This window comes from Haliotis cracherodii, unplaced genomic scaffold (genome assembly GCF_022045235.1).
Source record: "Haliotis cracherodii isolate W230 unplaced genomic scaffold, xgHalCrac1.p SCAF_5, whole genome shotgun sequence".
In the NCBI taxonomy this organism is placed as follows: domain Eukaryota; kingdom Metazoa; phylum Mollusca; class Gastropoda; order Lepetellida; family Haliotidae; genus Haliotis; species Haliotis cracherodii.
Genome location: NW_027266308.1, coordinates 468843 through 478484, shown reverse-complemented (window position 1 = coordinate 478484; position 9642 = coordinate 468843).

Genomic DNA, 9642 nt, shown 5'->3' with positions numbered 1-9642 from the left:
ATGTCAACAATATTTTTGGTAGTAGTCATTAGAAAAAAAACACTGACAGCGGTCAAATTCTAACAGAACCTCACAGCTGTCTTGGCTGCTCCTAATAATATGACGTCACCGGGTCAATGTTCAACTCGCTTCAGTCAAGCAAGCAAATCCTACAAACACAATTTCAACAAATATCGGTTGGCAGGCTTTAGTATCAATAATCGCTGACGTATTGCACACTTTGTGTGGCATTACTGATAATCGGCCATTTGACTTACTTTGCACTTTCACACCATGTTGATACGGGAACATCCATATTTAATCTTCACCAGGGTTTAATTGTCGTTTTATTTATATTTAAGTCTTTACCTACTGCGGTTTATTGTGGTTTATGAGGGGAACATATTTATTACAAGAGCCTTCCTGACTCCGCGGTGTCGGGTGTTTCATGTTTCACATGTTTCATGTCACATGTCGACAGTTCTTCATCTCTGAAACTAGCTATTCTTTAGCAATCTGATTCTATTCGCGATAACCAGATTCTTTTTCATGGTCAAATTAATAATTATAATGGTCAGATAATTATAATATATAGTAGTACTATAATGGACAAGTGCATTACTGCGTCCATAGAATGAAGTACAGTAAACTACGGTTATAACGAACACAAAGAGACCACTAATTTTAGTTCGTTATAACGGTAGTTCGCTGTAAGCATACATACAGCATATATACAGCAGAAATACAGTAAATGGACGGGATCAAAATACATTTCGTTTTATCCGTCAGTTCGCTAGAAGCGTGTTCGTTATAAACGTAGTTTACAGTAGTTCGCTATCATGAGGTTGTACCGTTGTGGATGTCATGGTTGCGTGCACACGGCACATGGATCAGAGTTGTGTTGGTAGCAACTCTTCTTTTTATGACATATCCCACATATGAATCGGATGTGAAGATATTGTTTGTTTAGAGATAAAGAATTCCCATTTTTTCAGAACATAATTACTTCCATGTATTTGTCTGTGGAGTGGTGGTATTTTCATTATTTACTCAACGATTTAAAACTAGCTTTGGAGCAAGTCTACAAAGACAGCGAGCCCATCCTGGCGTGTGACTCACGTATTACGTTAGGTCCAAGCGGAAAGTATTCTTCAATGTTATCAACTAATGACTTCCTGAGCTGAAATTATGGACGAGAGCCTATTATCCCTGCGAGGTTGAGATAAGAACGCAATCTCAAACATTGAGTTGTTTGTCACAGCTCACTGAATTTGTAGCCAGAGATTGTCTCGGGATATTGTCAGTCACCATATAAGTGGCATTATATATATTATGCTCATTGTGTAGTGTCCTTCCATCAGCGTCTGCGGTGTCCTCCCATCAGTGTCTGTGGTGTCCTCCCATTAGTGCCTGTGGTGTCCTCCCATTAGTGCCTGTGGTGTCCCCCCATCAGTGTCTGTGGTGTCCTTCCATCAGTGTATGTGATGTCCTTCCATCAGTGTATCTGAGGTCCTCCCATCAGTGTCTGCGGTGTCCTCCCATCACTGTCTGTGGTGTCCTCCCATCAGTGTATCTGAGGTCCTCCCATCAGTGTCTGCGGTGTCCTCCCATCACTGTCTGTGGTGTCCTCCCATCAGTGTCTGTGATGTCCTCCCATCAGTGTCTGTGGTGTCCTCCCATCAGTTCCTGTGGTGTCTTCCCATCAGTGTTTGTGACGTCCTTCCATCAGTGTCTGTGGTGTCCTTCCATCAGTGTCTGTGGTGTCCCCTAATCAGTGTCTGTGGTGTCCTTCCATCAGTGTCTGTGGTGTCCTCCCATCAGTGTCTGTGATGTCCTTCCATCAGTGTCTGTGGTGTCCTCCCATCAGTGTTTGTGACGTCCTTCCATCAGTGTCTGTGGTGTCCTCCCATCAGTGTCTGTGGTGTCCTCCCATCAGTGTCTGTGATGTCCTCCCATCAGTGTCTGTGGTGTCCCCCATCAGTGTCTGTGGTGTCCTTCCATCAGTGTATGTGATGTCCTTCCATCAGTGTATCTGAGGTCCTCCCATCAGTGTCTGCGGTGTCCTCCCATCACTGTCTGTGGTGTCCTCCCATCAGTGTATCTGAGGTCCTCCCATCAGTGTCTGCGGTGTCCTCCCATCAGTGTCTGTGATGTCCTCCCATCAGTGTCTGTGGTGTCCTCCCATCAGTTCCTGTGGTGTCTTCCCATCAGTGTTTGTGACGTCCTTCCATCAGTGTCTATGGTGTCCTTCCATCAGTGTCTGTGGTGTCCTCCCATCAGTGTCTGTGGTGTCCTTCCATCAGTGTCTGCGGTGTCCTCCCGTCAGTGTCTGTGGTGTCCTCCCATCAGTGTCTGTGGTGTCCTTCCATCAGTCTCTGTGGTGTCCTCCCGTCAGTGTCTGTGGTGTCCTCCCTTCAGTGTATCTGGTGTCCTCCCGTCAGTGTCTGTGGTGTCCTCCCATCAGTGTCTGCGGTGACCTTCCATCAGTGTCTGCGGTGTCCTTCCATCAGTGTCTGTGGTGTCCTTCCATCAGTGTCTGTGGTGACCTTCCATCAGTGTCTGCGGTGACCTTCCATCAGTGTCTGCGGTGTCCTTCCATCAGTGTCTGTGGTGTCCTCCAATCAGGATCTGTGATGTCTTCCCATGTCCGATACCTTCAGCCGGGAATGGTACAGCACAGTTATTACACAGTTGCTAAACACGTACAGTTTTTACATACATGAAGTTCATATATATAAGTGTACTTAAGAAGAATGTTACGGGAAATTGTAACAATGACGAGAACATAATCTCGCGGACATGATGTGTATCCAATGCGTACGCATGTTACAAGTTCACCCAGGGTTAGGTCTACACGTGTACATGCGGCACGTGCAAATTTAATGATATAACACGAAATCTGTTATGGATATTTGATACGCGTATCTATAAGAGAGAAAACATTTATATGACAGTTCACTGACGAACTGTATCTAATAAACTGTCTGTAATTAGAACCTTTATTATTTTTTCAGACATTAAACCCGTGTGCAATTTGAAAGAAATCATTTCAGGACAAGTCGGCAATCTATACTCCGCGGCGGTGTAGCATTGATAGATCAGATAGGTCAATGTAATTGTCTGCACATATTGCACATGTTTCTGCAATCAATAACGATCACAGCTTCAGGTAGTATATCTACCTAGCAGGATGTCAGATGGAAGCTTGTCGTAAACATATAATTAACTTGTGACCTAAAAATTCACACCATTTCTTTTGCAATTATTGATTGACCTTAAACACGTTGCGATGACAACTGACAAGCATCTGCTGCTTCTGTAGTTTACAGCTGTAACCTAGATGGACACGCCCATGTGTCGGTCAGGGGCTGGACGAGGCCAATGACCTCAGGGCATACCTATCACGGACACCAGAAAATAAATGTATCCAACAAAAACTGACATTGACGTGAAAAATTTCCAAATTGAGTGAGTGAGTGAGTGAGTGAGTCTACCCTGCTTAAAATATTAATGTATTTATATTATGGCGTGTTAGCTTGAAGTGGGAAAAAACTCCTTGGTGATGTGGATTGTTTCATCGTAACAACCTCCGTGATAGCCACGAGGACGGGTTTGAGGGTGACCATGATCAGAGCGAGTCTGGGATTCGAACGTACGATCATTGGATTCTGACACGCAAAGAGGACGAAACTCTGATAGGGGAATTGCGAAATGATAGACTGTTGGACCACCCATGCCATCTTACGGATGTGGATTAATATCCATCTGTGTATACAATTATTTCTAAATTTAAAAACTGTTTGTTATGTGAAACCGTCACAAACAGCAAAATGTGTGTCACTCAAAGGCTGTTGAGTGTAATTCAACATCTGGAGCACGCGTCGGTGAATAGAAGAATCGATTAATATTCTGTTGCATTAATTACAAACTTCGTATTTCTTGTATATTCATAACCTAGATTGTTATTCTGTATATCGAATAAGCAGAACATGACAGGTGAGTTCCGACGTTCCCCTCCATGAAGATACATGCTCACAGAGCACTCTGCTCATACCACAGCAACAAACACTTTGCTGGTGTTAAACAAAGCACTCCGCTCATACCGCAGCAACAAACACTTTCCTGGTGTTAAACAAAGCACTCCGCTCATGCCACAGCAACAAACACTTTCCTGGTGTTAAACAAAGCACTCTGCTCATACCACAGCAACAAACACTTTCCTGGTGTTAAACAAAGCACTCCGCTCATACCACAGCAACAAACACTTTCCTTGTGTTAAACAAAACATTCTGCTCATACCACAGCAACAAACACTTTCCTGGTGTTAAACAAAACACTCTGCTCATACCACAGCAACAAACACTTTCCTGGTGTTAAACAAAACACTCTGCTCATACCACAGCAACAAACACTTTCCTGGTGTTAAACAAAGCACTCTGCTCATACCACAGCAACAAACACTTTCCTGGTGTTAAACAAAGCATTCCGCTCATACCACAGCAACAAACACTTTCCTGGTGTTAAACAAAGCACTCCGCTCATACCACAGCAACAAACACTTTCCTGGTGTTAAACAAAGCACTCTGCTCATACCACAGCAACAAACACTTTCCTGGTGTTAAACAAAGCACTCTGCTCATACCACAGCAACAAACACTTTCCTGGTGTTAAACAAAGCACTCTGCTCATACCACAGCAACAAACACTTTCCTGGTGTTAAACAAAGCACTCTGCTCATACCACAGCAACAAACACTTTCCTGGTGTTAAACAAAGCACTCTGCTCATACCACAGCAACAAACACTTTCCTGGTGTTAAACAAAGCACTCCGCTCATACCACAGCAACAAACACTTTCCTGGTGTTAAACAAAGCACTCTGCTCATACCACAGCAACAAACACTTTCCTGGTGTTAAACAAAGCACTCCGCTCATACCACAGCAACAAACACTTTCCTGGTGTTAAACAAAGCACTCTGCTCATACCACAGCAACAAACACTTTCCTGGTGTTAAACAAAACACTCTGCTCATACCACAGCAACAAACACTTTCCTGGTGTTAAACAAAGCAAAGGAAACGCACAGTTTCAAGAGATTCATTCTGTGACTTCCTCACGGCATTAACAGCGATACATGGGACGTGAAAGTGTTTGGATTACAAGGTGAAACACGGTTCATCAAACGTTAACGGAGAAATATTTGAATGTGTCGGTAACGTAACTCTCTCCAACACGGCAGTCGTAAAGCAAAGTACTGTTTGTGTCCATCACTGGCCTGAAAGACTGCACGACAGGTGGGACCAGGAAACCTTTGGTCGACACCTTGTTGAATCGAGCCGAGGTTTCCTTAAAAGCTTTGCGTAGTTCAGGGCTGCAGATTCTGTGACCGTTGACGTAAACGTCTGACATCCCACAAGTACTCAATTGGGTTGGGTTTCGGTGGCCTTGTCAGCCATGAGAGTACTTCTCTGAGCTCTTAAGGAATCAGTACAGATTCGATCTTTGTTGCGCCGGCGTTGTCATGCTGAAAATGGTGCTTGGTCAGAGCAACGTGAGATCTCGTCACGTTAATGCACACCTGTTAAGTTCCCCTGGATACAAAGATCTGTTCTTCGCCCATAATAGATGCCTCCCACATCATAACATTTCAGGCACCGAAACCGTCAACTCTTGCGCAATATCCGGCATGACACATCCGGTATAACACATCCGGTATAAAGTTACGTACGGGTCCGTTCATCTCCCATTTGAGGTGAGGTGAACTGGGGTTTAACGTCGCGTCCAAGATTATTGTACTTATATAGCGAGGTACATGCACGTGTGTATGTGTGTGTGTGTGTGTGTGTGTGTGTGTGTGTGTGTGTGGCTGCTTGTATTAGTCCGGACTGATGCCGATTTATATTGCTAGCTCATTGAGATACCATGCCTCAGACACAGTATACTGACTCCGAGCCGACCAGTCGTTGTTTTAGCCCCTAAAGGCCGAGCGCCAGACAGGGTAACAACAAGTACCATCTTTTAACGTCTTTTGGTATGACGCGGTCGGGGATCGAACCCCGGACCTTCCGCTCTCCGGGCGGACGCTCTACCACTAGACCACGGAGGTGGTCATCTCCCATTTGAATAGTAACGATGTGCGTCACTAAACCAAACGTTACGCAAACGTTGGGGATGCCACTGACGGTGTAAGCGACACCACTGCTGCCACTGAAGTCGGGTAGATTAAGTTACAATTATGCAAACGTACGGAATGCTTGCTCGGATTTCGACAGCTCGTAAACTCGTCCCGATGATCTGTGCAAATATGGGAGGCAAACCAGGAATTTGAGACACCCTGCATACGTTGAAACGAGTGTCCTGTTACGAGGTCGCCTGTGGTGTTGCGTTGTACCCTGGTCTTGGACGAAATCTGGTGGTGCCATGTGACCTCGAGGCCAAAGTCGGGAAATTGCGCTCTGGGCATTGTTGAAATACTTAGCCACTGACGCTTGTCATTCACCAAGTTAATTTAATAACATTCTTTATCGTATTATTATTGCGAGTCTTGGCATGACGATTTTCAAACTTCACGTCATTAACTGAATATCTGTAAACGAACCCTGACAAATTCCATGATTTGCACGTGAAAACGGCTTTTCCATATAACTGCATCAAAAACAATATTATTTTCTTTCGTCACTTTTTCAATAAACACATGTAGTTTGTATTGTCACGTTGGGCCGGTGGGGTAGCCTAGTGTCAAAGTGTTCGGGCGTCACCCCGAGGACCCGGGTTTGATTCCCGACATGGGTACAATGTGTGAAGCCCAATTCTGGTGATCCCGCCATGATATTGCTGGAATATTGCTAAAAGCGGCGTAAAACAATACTCACTCATATCAAGTAGTGCAACATGGAAATTCTCCATCCATGATATTTACTTTTGAAAGTTTTTTTTACAACTGATCTGTTTCTTTTTTGATGAATATATGAATGTGTATTGGAGGTATAACAAGAATTTAATGTAAGTGTACTGCAACGTCAGCCTTGTTCCTGATTTAACTGCTCTCACGTATCAGCCTTGATACATTGAGACATTGATACATGATCAAGAAATAAGACTATGAGCAAATGTAATAATGTACCCCCAAGGTGCTACATCTGTCAAATTGTTCACCTACAGTCGTCATGGTTACAACAAACAGGACCGAATGACAATGATACAACGTGAATACTGGGAGAGACTGTTGTATTGTCTTCACTATTAGCAATCAGAGACAGACGCATAGGACACAGACTGTGCCTTATTAATATCATACAAATTATGTTCCATGGCAGCAGGGCAGATTATGTATAATTTACAATTTACAGCAATATATTGTACGAGTTGTTTTTACCCAGAGGACGAAAATGTTGAACAAAACTTAGATCATTTGTTTAACACACTTATTTTTGTTCTGCTAAACGGACTGTGGAATTTTAACACATTTAACTTATAGTGACATCTTGGTAACAAATCAATTTTATAGCTTTTAAAAAAATTACAATTGAAGAGTGTATAACATTCATCACCAGCGTCACTACTATCACTTTACATTTCTTTTAATAAATGGTACTTGGCTTCAGCAACCCACTTCACCTGGGAGCCTGTCACATGATGTATTGTTTGTTTGTTTGTTTAACGCTGCACTCAGCAATAATCCAGCTATATGACGGCGGTCTGTAAATAATCAAGTCTGGACCAGACAATCCAGATTGATATCATGCGCATCCATCCAGGCAATTGGGATACAATGACATGCATCAACCAAGTCAGCGAGTCTGACCACCTGATCCCGTCAGTCGCCTCTTACGACAAGCATACATGATGTTCTGAACTGAATTATTCAGAACCATAGTTATTTACATGATTTATCAAAATATTATTCAGCTATTCGGATTATTCTGTACGTTAGCTTTTAAGGAATGGACCGTCAATACAATGTGAATGCCATATATTCATCAATCCAATCTTAATAATGACAGGGTCAATTGACATAGATAATTCATTCGTAAACCCTTTAGCGCGATTATGATCAAGTAACAGTTCGTGCAATATATAACATATATACGTTGCTTTTCCTGACACTATACGTTTATGTATTGGGGTGAACACGAGGGTCCCTGGAAGATGACTGCAGGTCGCTTATGATGCAAAAAGCCGGGCGATGTACCCTGACACTGTGCACCCCAGAATTTCTTCACAGACTATATCATGGGATACCAGGGGATTCTACAGGCAGCTGGATACGATACGAAAAACTAGTGGTAAGACGGACAGTACGGACATCTTGGGAGAGTTCGGACACCTGAGGGCAATACGGACACCTTGGGAGAGTACGGACACCTGAGGGCAATACGGGCACGTGGGGATAATACGGACATCTAGGTTCAATACGGACAGTTGGGGACAATACGGACACTTGAGGACAATACAGACATCTAGGTTCAATACGGACACTTGGGGACAATACGGACATATTGGTTCAATACGGACATCTTGGTTCAATACGGACACTTGGGGATAATACGGACATTTATGTTCAATACGGACATCTAGGTTCAATACGGAAACTTGGGGACAATACGGACACTTGGGGACAATACGGACACATGAGGACAATACGGACATCTTGGTTCAATACGGACACTTGGGGACAATACAGACATCTAGCTTCAATGCGGACACTTGGGTACAATACGGACACTTGGGGACGATACAGACATCTAGCTTCATTGCGGACACTTGGGGACAATACGGACACTTGGGGACAATAGACATTTATGTTCAATACGAACATCTAGGTTCAATACGGACACTTGGGAACAATACGGACACTTGGGGACAATACAGACACTTGAGGACAAAACAGACACTTGGGGACAAAACAGACATTTATGTTCAATACGAACATCTAGGTTCAATACGGACACTTGGGAACAATACGGACACTTGGGGACAATACAGACACTTGAGGACAAAACAGACATCTTGGTTCAATACGGACACTTGGGGACAATACGGACACTTGGGGACAATACAGACACTTGGAGACAATACGGACACTTGGGGACAAAACAGACACTTGGGGACAATACAGACACTTGGGGACAAAACAGACACTTGGGGACAATACGGACACTTGGGGACAATACGGACACTTGGGGACAATACAGACACTTGGGGACAATATGGACACTTGGGGACAATACGGACACTTGGGGACAATACGGACACTTGGGGACAATACAGACACTTGGGGACAATACGGACACTTGGGGACAATACAGACATCTAGGTTCAATACGGACACTTGGGGACAATACGGACACTTGGGGACAATACGGACACTTGGGGACAATACGGACACTTGGGGACAATATGGACATAATGGGATATTATTTACTGAGAAAGACAGCTGCGAGCACAACAGCAGTCACATTAGGCTTACGACATTAGGAGAGATACTGATCTACGAACCGGTGCAGGGAGAGCTGATGGCCCAGTTGTCTTAGGCGCCGCAATTCGCTTTGAGGAGTTGCGTCCCTTGGGCACACCAGAAACCTTAAACCGTGGGTTCGAATCCCGGTTCGCACCGATTATGTTTCTAGGTTTGTCAGCACCATATCCGTGTTCGTGGGTTCCT